This window comes from Hylobates moloch, unplaced genomic scaffold (genome assembly GCF_009828535.3).
Source record: "Hylobates moloch isolate HMO894 unplaced genomic scaffold, HMol_V3 SCAFFOLD_13, whole genome shotgun sequence".
Lineage (NCBI taxonomy): Eukaryota > Metazoa > Chordata > Mammalia > Primates > Hylobatidae > Hylobates > Hylobates moloch.
The window spans coordinates 39,927,056-39,945,417 of NW_026652288.1; the positions used below are offsets into that span (position 1 = coordinate 39,927,056).

At 42.1% G+C, this 18,362-nt stretch overlaps 1 protein-coding gene across 1 annotated transcript in view; it reads left to right on the forward strand.

The window, feature by feature from the left end:
- Window positions 1-18,362, forward strand: part of LOC116480776 (zinc finger protein 585A) — a 64,695-nt gene that overhangs the window by 28,181 nt on the left and 18,152 nt on the right. The gene's annotated exons all lie outside the window — the stretch shown is intronic.

Genomic DNA, 18,362 nt, shown 5'->3' on the forward strand with positions numbered 1-18,362 from the left:
TTCGGTAGGCCGAGGCGGGAGGATCACCTGAGGTCAGGAGTTCGAGACCAGCCTGACCAACATGGAGAAACCCCATCTCTATTAAAAATACAAATCAGTCAGGCATGGTGGCGCGTGCCTGTAATCCCAGCTACTCAGGAGGCTGAGGCAGGAGAATTGCTTGAACCCGGAAGGCAGAGGTTATGGTGAGGTGAAACTCCATCTCAAAAAAAAAATAAATAAATAAATAAAGTGTGTTCTAACTGCCTCTAACTGCCACAGGTTTTTTTTTTTTTTTTTTCCTCTCTGGCAGCTAAACAAGCACTGGCCTCAACATAAACAATATTAAAACAATTTGCAGCTCCACCAGATGCTGACTGACCCCCACCCCCTATTCCACCAGCTATAACTATAGCTTTGACTGGACAAGAGACTAACTTCAGTAACTTTCTCCTGATGAAAAGACCACTGAGCACAGACTGGTCCTGGCTAGTATACACAGACTGCGCACTTGTGTGGCTTCCTGACCTGAAAAGACCTTTTGATATATAGGACTTAATTGTAATAAATTTAAATGTTGTGTCTCTACCCCAAAGTGAACATGGTTCATATGTCACACACGTTTGTTCAGTGTGTATGTGTCAGGACCACCTGTAGGAGGTAAAATAAATTAAAATGGGCTGGATGCAGTGGCTCACGCCTGTAATCCCAGCCCTCTGGGAGGCCGAGGCGGGCAGATCACGAGATCAGGAGATCGAGGCCATCCTGGCTAACACGGTGAAACCCTGTCTCTACTAAAAATACACACACACACACACACACACACACACACAAAATTAGCTGGGCGTGGTGGCACACACCTGTAGTCCTAGTTACCCGGGAGGCTGAGGCAGGAGAATTGCTTGAACTTGGCAGGCAGAGGTTGCAGTGAGCTGAGATCCCACCACTGCACTCCAGCCTGGGCTACAGAGTGAGACTCCATCTAAAAAAAAAAAAAAAAAAGTAACTAAAAAAAATTAAAATGAGTCTGCTGAGTTTGTGTGTAAGGCAAGTGGAAGAGTCCTTGATTGTAAACATAAGCTTATGGTTCTGGGAATTGGCAGTCAGCTGCAGTCACTCAATGGAAGGCCACAGTGCGGAATGTCGGGAATATGGGGCAAGCTTCCCAGGTCTCAGCCAGGTGCTATAATTTAAAGCTGTCTCTCCTGGCTTTGGAATGATATTGCAGAAGAATAAAAGTGATTCCATGCAGTCTCCAGCTTGGCCAAGAAGAAAAATGATTCATCTACAGTTGGGATGAGGGTCTCCCCCAATGGGAACTGAAAACTTCAAAGTAAAAGTAAGGAAGCTTCCAGAACCAAGGGTAGCTCCAAGCTTTTGGATGCTGAAGTTTTATAATCAAGAACCCTATCCACCCCTTGATGGTTGTGGTTAACATCACACATGTCAAAGGAGAGGAGTATCCTTTGGAGGGTGCTATGGACTAAACTGTGTCCCCCCAAAATTCGGAGGTTGAAGCCCTAACCCTCAATGTGGCTACTTTGAAGATAGAGCTTTTAGGAGGTAATTGAAGTTAATTAAGTTCATAAGGGTGGGATCCTCATCTGGTAGAATTGGTGGTCTTACAAAAATAGGAAGAGGGGCTCTGTCTCTGTCTGTCTCTCTCTCCTCTCTCCCTCTCTCCCTCTCTCTCTCCCTCCCTCCCTCTCTCCCTCTCTCCCTCTCTCCCTCTCCCTCTCCTGCACCTAGGAAAAGCCATAAAAGGACGTAGCAAGAAGGCAGCCCTCACCGAAAGTGGACCATGCTGGCACCTTATCTTGGACTTTCCAGCTTCCAGAACTGTGAGAAAATTAATTTTTGTTGTTAAGAAAATTAATTTTTGTTCCTTTTTTTAAGCCACCGAGTATATGCAATTTTGTTATGGCAGCCCAAGCTAAGACAGAGGCAACATTAATTAGGTAGGATCTGATGGAGCTACCCTTTTTACTTTCCCTTCATGGGCCACTAAGTACTGATATGGATGTTAACTTTAAGAAAAACCACAGTTGTTGTTGTTTTTTTTTTTTGAGTTGGAATCTCACTCTGTCGCCCAGGCTGGAGTGCAGTGGTGCAATCTCGGCTCACTGCAACCTCCACCTCTCGGGTTCAAGTGATTCTCCTGCCTCAGCCTCCCAAGTAGCTGGGATTATAGGTGCATGCCACCAGGTCTGGCTAATTTTTTTTGTATTTTTAGTAGAGATGGGGGTTTCACCATGTTGGCCAGGCTGGTCTTGAACTCCTGACCTCAAATGATCCACCCACCCTGGCCTCCCAAAAGGCTGGGATTACAGGCATGAGCCACCGTGCCTGGCCACACACTATTTAAATTTAAAAAACGAGGAGACTTTATTTTTTATAAAGGGTTACAGCCAGCAAAGTGGCCGTCCGCAGACTAGGAAGTGTTGGGGCAGGAGCTTGATGCTGAACAGGTTTGCTAAACATAAATATTCAACATGTTATGCATTTGTCAAAACTCAGCAAATGGTACACTTAAGATTTATGCATTTCATTGCATGCAAATTGTACATAAAAAGAAACATGCAACAATCACTAAAAGACACTGTCAGAGTGTCAAAGTGCATGTAAAAATAAGACCCAATTATTTGTTGTCTATAAAAAAACTCATTTAATTGCTTTTCTCTTTTTTCCCCAAGTTTTATTTTGGATTGAGTGGGTACATGTGCAAGTTTGCTAGATGAGTATGTTGTGTGATGCTGAGGTTTGGGGTACACATGATCCTGTCACTCAGGTAGTAAGTATACTACCCAATAGGTCGTTTTTCAGCCCACATCCTCCTTTCTCCCTTCTCTAGTCATCCCCAGTAACTATTGTTCCCATCTTTATGTCCAGGTGCACTCAATGCTTAGCTCTCACTTATAAGTGAAAACATGTGGTATTTGGTTTTCGGTTGCCACGTTAATTAGCTTAGGATAATGGCCTCCAACTGGATCAACGTTGCTGCAAAGACATGACTTCACTCTGTTGTGGCTGTGTAGTATTCCATGGTATGTATGTAACACATTTTCTTTATCCAATTCACCATTGATGGGCACCTAGGTTGATTCCTTGTCTTTGCCATTGTGAATAGCACTGCAACGCTATTCACAATGAACATATGAGTGCATGTGTCTTTTGGTAGAGCAATATATTTTTCCTTTGTGTATATACCCAGGAATGGGGTTGTCATGTCAAATGGTAGTTCTAGGTTCTTTGACAAATCTCCAAACTGCTTTCCACAGTGGCTGAACTAAATTTACATTCCCGCTAACAGTGTATATGCATCCCCTTTTCTCCACAGCCTTGTCATCACCTGTTACTTTTTTACAGTCTCCATTCTGAGTGGTGTGAGATGGTATCTCATCGTGGTTTTGATTTGCATTTCTCTAATGATTAGGGATGATGAGCATTTTTTCATGTTTGTTGGACACTTGTATGTCTTCTTTTGAGAAGTGTCCTTTGCCCATTTTTAAATTGATTTATTTGTTTTTTTGTTTGATTTGTTTAGGTTCCTTATAGATTCTGAATGTTAGACCTTTGTTAGATGCATAGTTGGTGAATATTTTCTCTCATTCTGTAGGTTGTCTGTTTACTTTGTTAATAGTTTCTTTTGCTATGCAGAAGATCTTTAGTTTTATTAAGTCCCATTTGTCAATTTTTTTGTTGCAATTGCTTTTGAGGACTTAGCCATAAGTTCTTCGCCAAAGCCAGTGTTGAGAAGGGTATTTCCCAGGTTTTCTTCTATGATTTTTATAGTTTGAGGTCTTTTTTTTTTTTTTTTTTCTTTTTCAGACAGAGTCTCACCCTGTCACCCAGGCTGGAGTGCAGTGGCATGATCTTGGCTCACTGCAACTTCTGCCTGCTGGATTCAAACCATTCTCCTGCCTCAGCCTCCTGAGTAGCTGGGATTACAGGCACCTGCCATCACGCCAGGCTAATTTTTGTGTTTTTAGTAGAGACGGGGTTTCACCATGTTGCCAGGCTGGTCTCGAACACCTGACCTCAGGTGATTGGCCCACCTTGGCCTCCCAAAGTGCTCAGATTACAGCTGTGAGCCACTGTGCCTGGCCTGAGGTCTTACATTTAATCTTTAGTCCACCTCAAATTAATTTTTTTATATTTTGAAAGGTCAGAGTCCAGTTTCATTCTCTTTTGCATCTGTCTAGCCAGTTATCCCAGCATTGTTTATTGAATAGGGAATTCTTTCTGCTTTGCTTATTTTTGTCAACTTTGTCAAATATCAGATGGCTGTAGGTATGTGGCTTTATATCTTGGTTCTCTATTCTGTTCCATTGGTGTATGTGGGTTTGTGGGTTTTGTTTTATTTATTTTTTATTTCTTTATTTATTAATTACCAGTGCCATGCTCTTTTGATTACTGTAGCTTTACAGTAGTTTGAAGTTGGGTAATGTGATGCCTCTAGCTTTGTTCTTTCTGTTTAGAATTGCTTTGGTTATTTGGACTCCTTTTTTGATTCTGTATAAATTTTAGAGTAGTTTTTTTTATTTCTGTGAAAAATGTCAGTATTTTGATAGGAATAGCATTGACTGTAGACTTCTTTGGGCAGTAACTGGCTAGAACACATTGTATGAACAAAATAGATACATCAATAAAGAAATAGAAAACATAAATTCTGGAGTACAATAGCTGAAATGAAAAAGTCTCAAGGGGTTCAAAGGCAGATTTGAGCAGGCAGAAGAATGAATGAGCAAGTTTGAAGATATGAAAATTAAAATAAGTCTGAGGAATAGAAAAAAAAAGACTGGAAAAAGTGAATAGATCCTAAGAGACCTTTAGGACACCATCATATAGACCAATATTTGCATTTTGGGAGTCAGTACTATCTAAGGCAATCTACATACATTTTATGGAGAAATTGAAAATTTTATCATAAAATTCATATGGAATCTGAAAAGACTCTGAATAGCTAAAACAACCTTGAGAAAGAATAAGGTTGGAAGGCTCACATTTCCTGATTAAAAACTTACTACAATGCTATAGTAACCAAAACAGTGTAGTACTGGCAAACAAAAAGACATATAAACCAATGGCATAACAGAGATCTCAGAAATAAACCCTCACATATACGGTCAAATGATTTTTTGGAAAGGTTGACAAGGCCGTTCATTTCTCTCATGGGGGAAAAAAACAGCCTTCTGAACAAAAGTGTCTGGAAAAACTAGATATCAACATGCAGAAGAACGAATTTAGATCCTTACCTAACACCATATACAAAAAATAACTCAAAGTAGACTAAATACCTAAATGTAACACCTTATACTATATAACTCTTAGAAGAAAACATAGGGCAAAAGCTTCATGACATTAGATTTGGTTCTTGGATATGACATAAAAAGCACAGGCAACAAAAGAAAAAATAGAAAAATTGGCCTTCATTAAAATTTAAAACTTTTGTGCATCAGAGAATACTATCATTAGAGTAATAAGGCAACCCACAACTATTGGCAAATCATTTATCTGATAAAGGAGTAGTACCCAGAACATACAAAGAATGTCTAAAATTCAACAATAACCAAAAGCAAACAAGTCAATTAAAAATGACAAAGGACTTCAATAGACATTTTCCCACAGGTATAGTCTGTATATTGTAATACATTAATAAACACATGAAAACATGCTCAACATCACCAATCATTGGGGAAAGGCCAACTCAAACCAGTATTAAGCATAAACTTCTGTAAACTTGACACTTTCACATCTGCCCTAGATGTATATGCTGGACACATATTGTTCTGGGCAATCCAACAATATGTCTATATTACCTTGTCTTGGTCTCCTGCCTCCCTCATCCCACCCCCGCTTCAGAGTCCTCCTCCCAGGAATGTGCCTTTCAAATACAAATCAACCAACCCAGAATCCACAGCCCCAACCACTTGCCTTATTAAGCTCTCACAATCTGAGCCACTAAACACCTGCTCTAGCCACCCCAGGGCCACATATGAAACCATTAGGGCCAGCCCTTATACCTCAGGGCCCATTGAAATTATTAAAACGAATGAATCCTAAACCTGCATACCCTGCCTCTCTAGTTCCTTTCCATGGAAACCACAATATGGGTTCTTGTACAGTTCTTTATGCATTCAAGTTCTAGTTTTACTAATGTCTCTCATTTGGTAAAAAGTCCCTCAGAGACTGATAAGGATTACATGAGAATACAGATTCTACAAAGAAATTGTCAAAAGTGGTTAATGCCAGTTATAGCTCATCCAAACCAGTCATGGCCAGTTGAAACTGGTAAAAGCTGGTCAAAACTAGCCATAACAAGTCAGAAAGAGAATAAAGTAATTTCAGTCTGTCAAAACTGATAGTAGCCAGACAGAGCCAGTCTGAACCGTTTGTGGTCAGGTGAAACTGGTGTAAACTTGTTGGAAATGGCCAAGACCAGTCAAAACTGACATAAACCAATTGTGGCCAGTCAAAACCAGTCCAAGCCAGTCAAGGCCAGATATAGCCTGTTGTGAACCCAAAGTATCTGAGACAGGTCTCAATCAATTTAGAAAGTTTATTTTGCCAAGGTTAAGGACACCCCGTGACACAGCCTCAGGAGGTCCTGATGACATGTGCCCAAGGTTTTTGGGGCACAGCTTGGTTTTATACATTTTAGGGAGACATGAGACATCAATCAGTAGGTGTAAGGTATGCATTGGTTCAGTCTGGAAATACAGGACAACTTGAAGTGGGGGCTTCCAGGTCATAGGTAGCTAAGAGGCAAGTTGTTGCATTCTTTTAAGTCTCTGATTAGCCTTTTACTGAATCCTTAGTCTGGCTTAGTGAATCTGAATTTTTACTTAAACAATAGGGCAGAGAAAGCAATCAGATGTGCATTTGTCTCAGGTGAGCAGAGGGATGATTGAGTTCTGTTCTTTGTCTCACACCTGTGAAGATAAGCTATCAAGTTACCTTACCAGGGTTAAATTCAACAGCATTGTTTTAGGGTAAAGATCTTGAGGCCCACAAGAAATTTCCTTGTGGACAAATTGTGAGGGAGGTATGTATAATAGCTTTTTATCTTTGTAGCTATCGTATTTAGAAATAAAATGGGAGACAGAGTTTGCCTGATGCACTTCTCAGCTTGACTTTTTCCTTTGGTTTAGCGATTTTGGGGTCCTGATATTTATTTTCCTTTTACACTAGCTACACAGATTTTGGGCAGTTGAAACCAATCTACACCATTTGGAACCAGCCATGACCAGTCAGAACCAGCATTAACCAATTATGGTCATTTCAAACTGGTTGCAGCCAGTCAGAGCCAGTCTTGACCATTTGCAGTCAGTTGAAATTGACCCAAACTGATTGGAACCAGCCAAGACTAGTCACAACTGGCATAAAATGTTTCTGGCTTGGCCAGGCATGGTGGCTCATGTCTGTAATTCTAGCACTTTGGGAGGCTGAGGTGGGTGAATCAAGAGGTCAGGAGTTCGAGTCCAGCCTGGCCAACATAGTGAAACCCCCTTCCCTACTAAAAATACAAAAAAATTAGCTGGGCATGGTGGTGTGCACCTGTAATTCCAGCTACTTGGGAGGCTGAGGCAAGGAGAATCGTTTGAACCTGGGAGGTGGAGGTTGCAGTGAGCTGAGATCGTGCCACTGCACTCAAGCCCAGGCAACAGTGTGAGACTCCATCTCAAAAAAAAATGTTTCTGGCTTATAAAAACTAGTCAAAACCAGTGCTCAAAATTGTACAATTGTTACCAAACACCAGGGGTTATGTTTGGGTCCCATTGGTCAATACACAAAAAGCCAATCAGTGAGATGAGTATTGCCAGGGAAGCAGGCTTATTATTTCACAGGTGACATCAGCCTGTGAGATGGGAGCCAAACCTCAAATTTGTCCCTCCTCCTTGACTAAACTTAAGGGTTTATATAGCCCAGAATAAAAACAGGAGGGGGAAAGAAGAGGAGTTGGTCAACAAGCAGCAAATGTATTTCATTGTACAAATGTAAGTTTCTCAAGCTTCAGTTTTATGGACATCCAGCTTGTTGGAAAATTGGGCTGGTTTCACAATGAAAGAGTGAAAAGTATTCTAAGTCTAAGGGAACATAGAAGGTCTCCTTTAATCTACAGTAGTGAAACTTTCTTCAAAGGATTTTGAGTGTTTCTTGCTTGTGTGTCTAGTTCTCTCTGATTTTGTAAGAAATATGTCAAAAAGAAACTGACAAGGCCTACATGATGCTATAGATTCTACATTGAAGTGATCAAAACCTGTTGAGGCTTGTTATACTCCATCTATGCTGATTGTGGCCAGTTGAAATCAGTGTAAACCTTTCGGAACTGGCCAAGAGTAGTCAGAACTGGCATATGCAGATTTTGGCTGGTCAAAACAGGTGCAAGCTGGTCAAGGCTAATTATAGCCCCTCTAAAGTGGTTGTAGCCAGCTGAAACCATTCTAAGTTGGTTGGAACCAGCTATGACAAATTAGAAGTGCCACAAATTGGTGCTTATTTTTTCAAGCCAGTTGTAGCCAGTCAGAGCCAGTATCAGTCATTTTTGGCCAGAGGAACTGATCTAAACTGGTCAGAAATGGCAAGACCATTTGGAACAGGCATGAGCTGATTTTGCCCAATCAAAACTGGTTCAGGCTGGTCAAGGCCAGTAATGCCCAGTACAAACCAGTTTTGACCAGTTGGAACTGGTCTAAGCTGGTCAGAACCAACTTAAACTGATCACAATTGGCATAAAACAATTCCAGATTGTGAAAACCAGTAAAAACATGTGCTCAAAATTGTACAATGAAAGACTGAAAAAGATTCTAAGGTCTAAGGGAAAATATGGAAGGTCCTCTTTCATCTACAATAATGATAATTCCCCTGTAGGTGATGAATGGTTCTTGTTTGTGTGCTCAAGTTCTAATATTTCTCATGTCCCTCATTTGGTAAGTAGTCTCTCATAAAAAATAACAAAGGTTACGTGAGGATATAGATGATATAAGAAAGTGGTCAATACCTGTTGAGGCCGTTTTTACTGGGCATAAAACAGTTGTGGCCAGTTGAAATGAGTCTAATCTGGTCAAAACCAACAAAGACCAGAACTGGCATAAACTGATTTTGGCCAGTCAAAACAGGTCCAAGCTGGTCAAATTCACTATAGTCACACTAAACAGGTTCTGGCCAGTTGAAGCCATTCTAAACCAGTCAGAACCAGCCATGAAAAATTAGAACTGACATAAACCAATACTTATTGGTCCAAACTAGCTGTAGCTGGTCAGCACTTTGTAAGTGTTGTATATCTGTATGTGTGTGTATTTGTGTGGGATGTGTTTGTGTGTGTGTCTTCTCTTTGTGGTATCTGGTGGGACAAATGTGCCTTGTGCACTGGAGGAGGTTTCTTTCAAGTCTGGCTTCCTTCTGGTGTACCTCTCCTTGTGTTTCTGCTTGGGCTGTGTGTAATCTGTTTTCTGTGTGGTTCCAGCTTGTGCTTTGTTAAGGCCTGGGCGAGGTGGGGGCCTGCTTGGCACCAGGAGGAATAAAAATAGCCTTGTCTCTGGAGAGGCCAACTTTTCTAAAATAAGTTGACAATACCACATCCAACAACAGAAACCTCACAGGAACACATTTTCCATGAGCAGGAGTGGTGTAGTCAGATGTCAAAGAAGATGCTTCTAACTCCATTCTTCCTTTCCCTTAGTAGTCACATCAAAACCCACCATGATTCAATATTGAGAAGAGCACAATAACGTGTGAACAATCTCTTTAAATCAAACTGCAGCCTTTCTGGCTAGGTCACAAGTTTTGCACTCATTCCTGCATCCACATGGCAGTAGGAGTAATTTCCCCCACATTGCCTCTGTTCTCTTACTATGCCCTCTATCTTTTATTGTCTTCCATATTTTTGATGGGCCTAGATTTTTTTGGCCTGGCTCAATCTTATCAACAAAAAATATTTCCCAGTTCACCAAGGACAATATTCTGGGGGGTCCATTTCATGAGTGTTTCCTTCTTCACACATCTTTAATTACTGGGCGTGTGTGATGATCATGGAGCTCTAGGTTTTCATAGCTTTCACCAAAAAACAAACAAAAACAAAAAACAAAAAGACAATTGCTCACAATATCCAATCAGATGACTTCATGATTCACACAGGATGAGAGGTAGACACCCACGACTGGCCTTTGCCTTCTAATTGAGGTTATCTTTCATTTTGTTTCCATTTTCTCACTCTTGAGGGATATCTAACTCCCCTGTTCCTGGATGTGACTGCTTTCTAGCAATGAATCCTTTGGCTGCTGCTTTTTTTTTATTGAATAAAAGGGACTGGGGATTGGCTGGATGCAGGTGAGGCTGTGTTAGGGGTCCCCTGTGTTGGAGTTGAACGTGGGTACACTTTGCAGAAACCTTGTGGGTCTTCTGGCAGGAATCCTCAAAGGTGGCTTGGACTCTAGCACAGGCCTTTTTTTTAGTCTCAGGAGTCCTTTGATTCTTCTTTGCTTTCTTGGGGGTCCTCAGTGCCCCTTGATAGCATGCCTGGACACCACTGTCTGTCCTGGAATTACCCCAGCTGCCTCAGAGACACACTCCCAACCCATCTGCCCCTGTGGAATGATAGTTCCAGGTGTGGTTGCCTTTGCCCCACCTTGCATTTGTCCTCATTTCCACATTTCCTGGACAGTAGTGAGAAGCGGGAGCCCCTGGGCTTTGAGGCCAGGGCAGGGCCCTGCTAGGGCCAGGTTGAAGGGAGGCAGTGGGCTCATGGGTCGGTGAATTTTTCGCTGATACCTTCCCTGGGGAACTCAGGTGTCTATGTGCCCCAGCAGCCCTCTCCACACCTCACCAGATTTTATTCTCACTCCCATCTGACCCAATTTCTGCCCACAGCATCCAATCCAGAATCAGATCCAAAGAGGATTAAGGAGTGATGGTCTCCTGCCCTGAAGCTCTTCCTCCACCAGGAACTCAGGAAGAAGTCCAGTGAAGTGGGGGTTGAGGACAGGACGGCTAGGACGGGCCTTCTGTCCCGTGCAACCTCTTTTCCTCCACCACCGGAGCGGGAGTCCTCCGTGGCAGTTCATTGGCACTGGGCTCTGGCTTGTCTTTTCCAGGGGTTCAACAGGATGGTCTTGGGATCCTAGGCATTGTGGAGGGCTGAAGAGGCTGAAGAAACATCAAGGAGAGCCCCAGAAATGCACCATGGGATCCCAGCCTCAGGCCCCCCTAGATGGTGTGCAGCTGAGTCTCCCCAAAAGTTGTCCTTCTTGTCACATTGAGGACTGGCCTGTGTCTCAAGGCTGCTCTTTTCCTGGAGGGACTTCCTCACAGACAGCAGAACCCTGCAGCCTCAGGAGCTGCCTGAGTGTGTGTTTCTGTGTCACTGTTGTATGTCTGTGTGTGTGAATCTAATTTTGTATTTTTCTGTATCTATGTGTGGTGTCTAGTGAAATAGTCTTCATTTTGCATTTGTTCCCAGTTCCATATGGCAGTTGGCTGTGATTTATCATGGGTGAGCTCTAGCCTGTTCCATGACCTCCATCTTTTTTTGTCTTCCCTATTTCCGATGGGTCTAGATTTTTGTCAGGCTCAATCTTATCAACAAAAATAATTTTGCAGTTCATCAGGGCCAACATTCTTGGGGATCCATTTCCATAGAGCTTCTTTCTCCACATTTATTTGTTAATGATTCGGCAAGTGTGATTATTATGGAGTTGTGGGTTTCCATTACTTTTACCAACAACCTAACTCTGTCTTTGTGCCTATTCAGATGGCTTCATTATTCACAAGATGATTATCCAGCCATAGCCAGTCTTGTCATTCTAATAAACATTCTGTTTAATTTCATCAACATTTTTCTTTTTGTTCTTGAGTGATATGTACTTTTTCCCGTTTGTGACTGCACTGGAGTTGAGACTTTTCAGGTCTGCAGTTCTTCTATTTAACCTATTCCTGTATTTCTGTTTGACCCTCAGCTTGCGATTTTTTTTTCCATTATAGTTCCTGTTTGGGTATTTTAGAGCTTGCATTATTTGCTGTTTGCCTCTGATTTGAAGGGGAGTCTAGAAGGCATACCTTAAGCCCTAATTTTGGCCTTTAATAGAGTGTCCAAGGTGACTCAGTTGTGGTTATTCAGACCTGAGTAAGGGAAGATAGCAGGCAGCTCTTTCTCTGGCACCAGCTCCACCCTTCTCTTTGCTTCTGTGTGAGCCTGGTGTCTGGAAGTTCAAACTGATCCTCCAACTGCACATGTACATGGCACTAGCAGTGAATTTGCATCTCAATGACGTCTGTGGTTGCCCTGGATGAGTCCTTGCAGCATTGGATCCAGAAACTCTGCAGCTGTGCATTGAATTTAGGCTCTGGCCTATTTCCTTCAGGAAGTTAAGCAGAAGTTCCAGGGATTCTAGGTGTTGAGGTGGCTGACTAGGCTGAGAAAACTTCAGGAGCAAAGGATACACCATGGGATCCTTCCCTCAGACTGAGCTGAGGGTGTGCACGTGACTCTCCTGCAGGGTTTCCACTGTTACCTGAACGCTGGGCTAACATATGTGCCTGTGGCTTGCTGTGTCCCTCATGCAGTGTTCTCTGTACTCATCCTCAACTATCTTTTCAAGCTTTTGCTTCTATCACTCCAAAGTCAATACACCAGAAATAAACAAAAAAACCCTGTGCTCTTCTCAAGGTTACTGATACGGATACTGATAAATTCAATAGCCATTTTAAACCTCGTGTTGTATAATCAGTCTGCCAAAGCTATCTGATACCTGTTGATTCTCCTTCAATTCACTTTTATTTGGCTTTTGTGATTCCAGTTTCTTGGTTTTCCTCCATTATTGGTTCTCCTCCTTAGCTTTTTTTTTTTTTTTTTTGAGACACTCTCACTTTGTCACCCAGGCTGGAGTGCAGTGGCAAAATCTTGGCTCACTGCAAGCTCCACCTCCCAGGTTCACGCCATTCTCTTGCCTCAGCCTCCCAAGTAGCTGGGACTACAGGCACCTGCCACCACGCCCGGCTAATTTTTTGTATTTTTTTTAGTAGAGATGGGGTTTCACCGTGTTGGCCAGGATGGTTTCGATCTCCTGACCTTGTGATACGCCCGCCTCGGCCTCCCAAAGTGCTGGGATTACAGGTGTGAGCCACCCCGCCCGGCCTTTAGCTTCTTTTGTGTTGTTCTTTTATCATTGAACTCTTAATGTTGGAATGCTCCATTGTTCAGTCTTTACTGTTCTTTACCTTTTCTATACTAAAACCCTTAAACATTTAAATAAATATGGGCAATACCTACTAAAGTAATATAATATCAAGTTTGATATATCTCATACATCAAGTGCCTACTCACTGCTGCCATTTTGTGTCTTAAAAGACATCTAAAGATTCAACGTGTTCAAAGTTGAATTCTCAATCTTCCCCTAAAACCCTGGAATTGAAGTTTTCTCCATCCTGATTGATGAAAACGTTGTATTCCCAGATGCTCAAGACTAAAATCTTTGAGTTAAAGTCACCCTAGACTTGTCTCTTTTACATCTACACTTAAACAAATATTGCTTGCTGTTACATTTACTATATACATAGAATACAACCAATAACCACTATACACATTGTTACCTCTTCTTCTGAAGCCATGACATCCTCTTAAGTCTGAGTTACTACAACCTCCTCATCGATATTTATTATTATTATTATTATACTTTGAGTTTTAGGGTACATGTGCACAATGTGCAGGTTTGTTACATATGTATCCATGTGCCATGTTGGTGTGCTGCACCCATTAACTCGTCATTTAGCATTAGGTATATCTCATAATGCTGTCCCTCCCCCCTACCCCAACCCCTGAGGTTTGTCAAAGATCAGATAGTACTAGATATGCGGCATTATTTCTGAGGGCTCTGTTCTGATCCATTGATCTGTGTCTCTGTTGTGGTACCAGTACCATGCTGTTTTGGTTACTGTAGCCTTGTAGTATAGTTTGAAGTCAGGGAGCGTGATGCCTCCAGCTTTGTTCTTTTGGCTTAGGATTGACTTGGCAATGCAGGCTCTTTTTTGTTCCATATGAACTTTAAAGTAGTATTTTCCAATTCTGTGAAGAAAGTCATTGGTAGCTTTGTGGGGATGCCATTGAATCTATAAATTACCTTGGGCAGTATGGCCATTTTCACAATACTGATTCTTCCAACCCATGAGCATGGAATGTTCTTCCATTTGTTTGTATCCTCTTTTATTTCAATGAGCAGTGGTTTGTAGTTCTCCTTGAAGAGGTCCTTCACATCTCTTGTAAGTTGGATTCCTAGGTATTTGATGCTCTTTGAAGCAATTGTGAATGGGAGTTCACTCATGATTTGGCTCTCTGTTTGTCTGTTATTGGTGTACAAGAATGCTTGTGATTTTTGTACATTGATTTTGTATCCTGAGACTTTGCTGAAGTTGCTTATCGGCCTGAGGAGATTTTGGGCTGAGACAATGGGCTTTTCTAAATATACAATCATGTCCTCTGCAAACAGGGACAATTTGGCTTCCTATTTTCCTAACTGAATACCCTTTAATTTCCTTCTCCTGCCTGATTGCCCTGGCCAGAACTTCCAACACTATGTTGAATAGGAGTGGTGAGAGAGGGCATCCCTGTCTTGTGCCATTTTCAAAGGGAATGCTACCAGTTTTTGCCCATTCAGTATGATATTGGCTGTGGGTTTGTCATAGATAGCTCTTATGATTTTGAGATACGTCCCATCAATATCTAATTTATTGAGAGTTTTTAGCATGAAGTTGTTGAATTTTGTCAAAGGCCTTTTCTGCATCTATTGAGATAATTATGTGGTTTTTGTCTTTGGTTGTGATTATATGTTGGATTACATTTATTGATTTGCATATGTTGAACCAGCCTTGCATCCCAGCGATGAAGCCCACTTGATCATGGTGGATAAGCTTTTTGATGTGCTGCTGGATTCGGTTTGCCAGTATTTTATTGAGGATTTTTGCGTGGATGATCATGAAGGATATTGGTCTAAAATTCTCTTTTTTGGTTGTGTCTCTGCCGGGCTTTGGTATCAGGATGATGCTGGCCTCATAAAATGAGTTAGGGAGGATTCCCTCTTTTTCTATCGATTGGTATAGTTTCAGAAGGAATGGTACCAGCTCCTCTTTGTACCTCTGGTAGGATTTGGCTGTGAATCCATCAGGTCCTGGACTCTTTTTGGTTGGTAAGCTATTGATTATTGCCTCAATTTCAGAGCCTGTTATTGGTCTATTCAGAGATTCAACTTCTTCCTGGTTTAGTCTTGGGAGGATGTATGTGTCTAGGAATTTATCCATTTCTTCTAGATTTTCTAGTGTATTTGTGTAGAGCCGTTTACAGTATCCTCTGATGGTAGTTTGTATTTCTGTGGGATTGGTGGTGATATCCCCTTTATCATTTTTTATTGCATCTATTTGATTCTTCTCTCTTCTTCTTTATTAGTCTTGCTAGTGGTCTATCAATTTTGTTGATCTTTTCAAAAAACCAGCTCCTGGATTCATTAATTTTTTGAAGGGTTTTTTGTGTCTCTGTTTCCCTCAGTTCTGCTCTGATCTTAGTTATTTCTTGCCTTCTGCTAGCTTTTGAATGTGTTTGCTCTTGCTTTTCTAGCTCTTTTAATTGTGATGTTAGGGTCTCAATTTTAGATCTTTCCTGCTTTCTGTTGTGGGCATTTAGTGCCATAAATTTCCCTCTACACACTGCTTTGAATGTGTCCCAGAGATTCTGGTATGTTGTATCTTTGTTCTCGTTGGTTTCAAAGAACATCTTTATTTCTGCCTTCATTTCATTATTTAGCCAGTAGTCAGTCAGGAGCAGGTTGTTCAGTTTCCATGTAGTTGAGTGGTTTTGAGTGAGTTTCTTAATCCTGAGTTCTAGTTTGATTGCACTGTGGTCTGAGAGAGAGTTTGTTATAATTTCTGTTCTTTTACATTTGCTGAGTGCTTTACTTCCAACTATGTGGTCAGTTTTGGAATAGGTGCGGTGTGGTGCTGAAATGAATGTATATTCTGTTGATTTGGGGTGGAGAGTTCTGCAGATGTCTATTAGGTCCGGTTGGCGCAGAGCTGAGTTCAATTCCTGGGTATCCTTGTTAACTTTCTGTCTCGTTGACCTGTCTCATGTTGACAGTGGGGTGTTAAAGTCTCCCATTATCATCGCATGGGAGTCTAAGTCTCTTTGTACGTCACTAAGGACTTGCTTTACGAATCTGGGTGCTCCTGTATTGGGCGCATATATATTTAGGATAGTTACCTCTCCCTGTTGAATTGATCCCTTTACCATTATGTAATGGCCTTCTTTGTCTCTTTTGATCTCTGTTGGTTTAAAGTCTATTTTATCAGAGCCTAGGATTGCAACCCCTGCCTTTTCTTTTTGTTTTCCATTTGCTTGGTAGATCTTCCTCCATCCCTTTATTTTGAGCCTAGGTGTGTCTCCGCACGTGCGATGGGCTTCCTGAACACAGCACGCTGATGGGTCTTGACTCCTTATCCAATTTGCCAGTCTGTGTCTTTTAATTGGAGCATTTAGCCCATTTACATTTAAAGTTAATATTGTTATGTGTGGATTTGATCCTGTCATTATGATGTTAGCTGGTTATGTTGCTCGTTAGTTCATGCAGTTTCTTCCTAGCCTCGACGGTCTTTACAATTTGGCATGTTTTTGCAGTGGCTGGTACCGGTTATTCCTTTCCATGTTTAGTGCTTCCTTCAGGAGTTGTTTTAGGGCAGGCCTGGTGGTGACAAAAATCACTCAGCATTTGCTCATCTGTAAAGTATTTTATTTCTCCTTCACTTATGAAGCTTAGTTTGGCTGGATATGAGATTCTGGGTTGAAAATTGTTTTCTTTAAGAATGTTGAATATCAGCCCCCACTCTCTTCTGGCTTGTAGAGTTTCTGCCGAGAGATCAGCTGTTAGTCTGATGGGCTTCCCTTTGTGGGTAACCCGACCTTTCTCTCTGGCCGCCCTTAACATTTTTTCCTACATTTCAACTTTGGTGAATCTGACAATTATGTGTCTTGGAGTTGCTCTTCTCGAGTAGTATCTTTGTGGCGTTCTCTGTATTTCCTGAATCTGAATGTTGACCTGCCTTGCTGGATTGGGGAAGTTCTCCTGTATAATATCCTGTAGAGTGTTTTCCTACTTGGTTCCATTCTCCCCGTCACTTTCAGGTACACCAATGAGACATAGATTTGGTCTTTTCACATAGTCCTATGTTTCTTGGAGGTTTTGTTCATTTGTTTTTATTCTTTTTTCTCTAAACTTCTCTTCTCGCTTCATTTCGTTTTCATTCATCTTACATCACTGATACCCTTTCTTCCAGTTGATTGCATCGGCTACTGAGGCTTCTGCATTCGTCACGTAACTCTCATTCCTTGGTTTTCAGCTCCATCAAGTCCTTTAAGGACTTCTGTGCATTGGTTATTCTAGTTATCCATTTGTCTAATTTTTTTCCCAAGCTTTTAGCTTCTTTGCCATTGGTTCGAATTTCCTCCCGTAGCTCGGAGTAATTTGATCGTCTGAAGTCTTCTCTCAACTCATCAAAGTCATTGTCATTCCAGCTTTGTTCCATTGGTGGTGAGGAGATGCCTTCCTTTGGCGGAGGAGAGGCGCTTTGATTTTTAGAGTTCCCAGTTTTTCTGCTGTTTTTTTCCCATCTTTGTGGTTTTATCTACCTTTGGTCTTTGATGATGGTGATGTACAGATGGGTTTTTGGTGTGGATGTCGTTTCTGTTTGTTAGTTTTCCTTCTAACAGACAGGACCCTCAGCTGCAGGTCTGTTGGAGTTTGCTGGAGGTCCACTCCAGACCCTGTTTGCCTGGGTATCAGCAGTGATGGCTGCAGAACAGTGGATATTGGTGAACCACAGATGCTGCTGCCTGATTGTTCTTCTGGAAGTTTTGTCTCAGAAGAGTACCCAGCCATGTAAGGTGTCAGTCCACCCCTACTGGGGGATGCCTCCCAGTTAGGCTACTCAGGGGTCAGGGACCCACTTGAGGAGGCAGTCTGCCCATTCTCAGATCTCAAGCTGCATCCTGGGAGAACCACTAGTCCCTTCAAAGCTGTCAGAGAGGGACATTTAAGTCTGCAGAAGTTACTGCTTTTTGCTGTGCCCTGCCCCCGGAGGTGGAGCCTACAGAGGCAGGCAGGCCTCCTTGAGCTGTGGTGGGCTCCACCCAGTTCGAGCTTCCCAGCCGCTTTGTTTACCTCATCAAACTAACTCGGCAATGGCAGGCGCCCCTCCCCCAGCCTTGCTGTTTTATCTCGGACTGCTGTGCTAGCAATGAGCGAGACTCCGTAGGCATAGGACCCTCTCAGCCAGGCGTGGGATATAATCTCCTGGTGTGCCATTTTTTAAGACCGTTGGAAAAGCGCAGTATTAGGGTGGGAGTG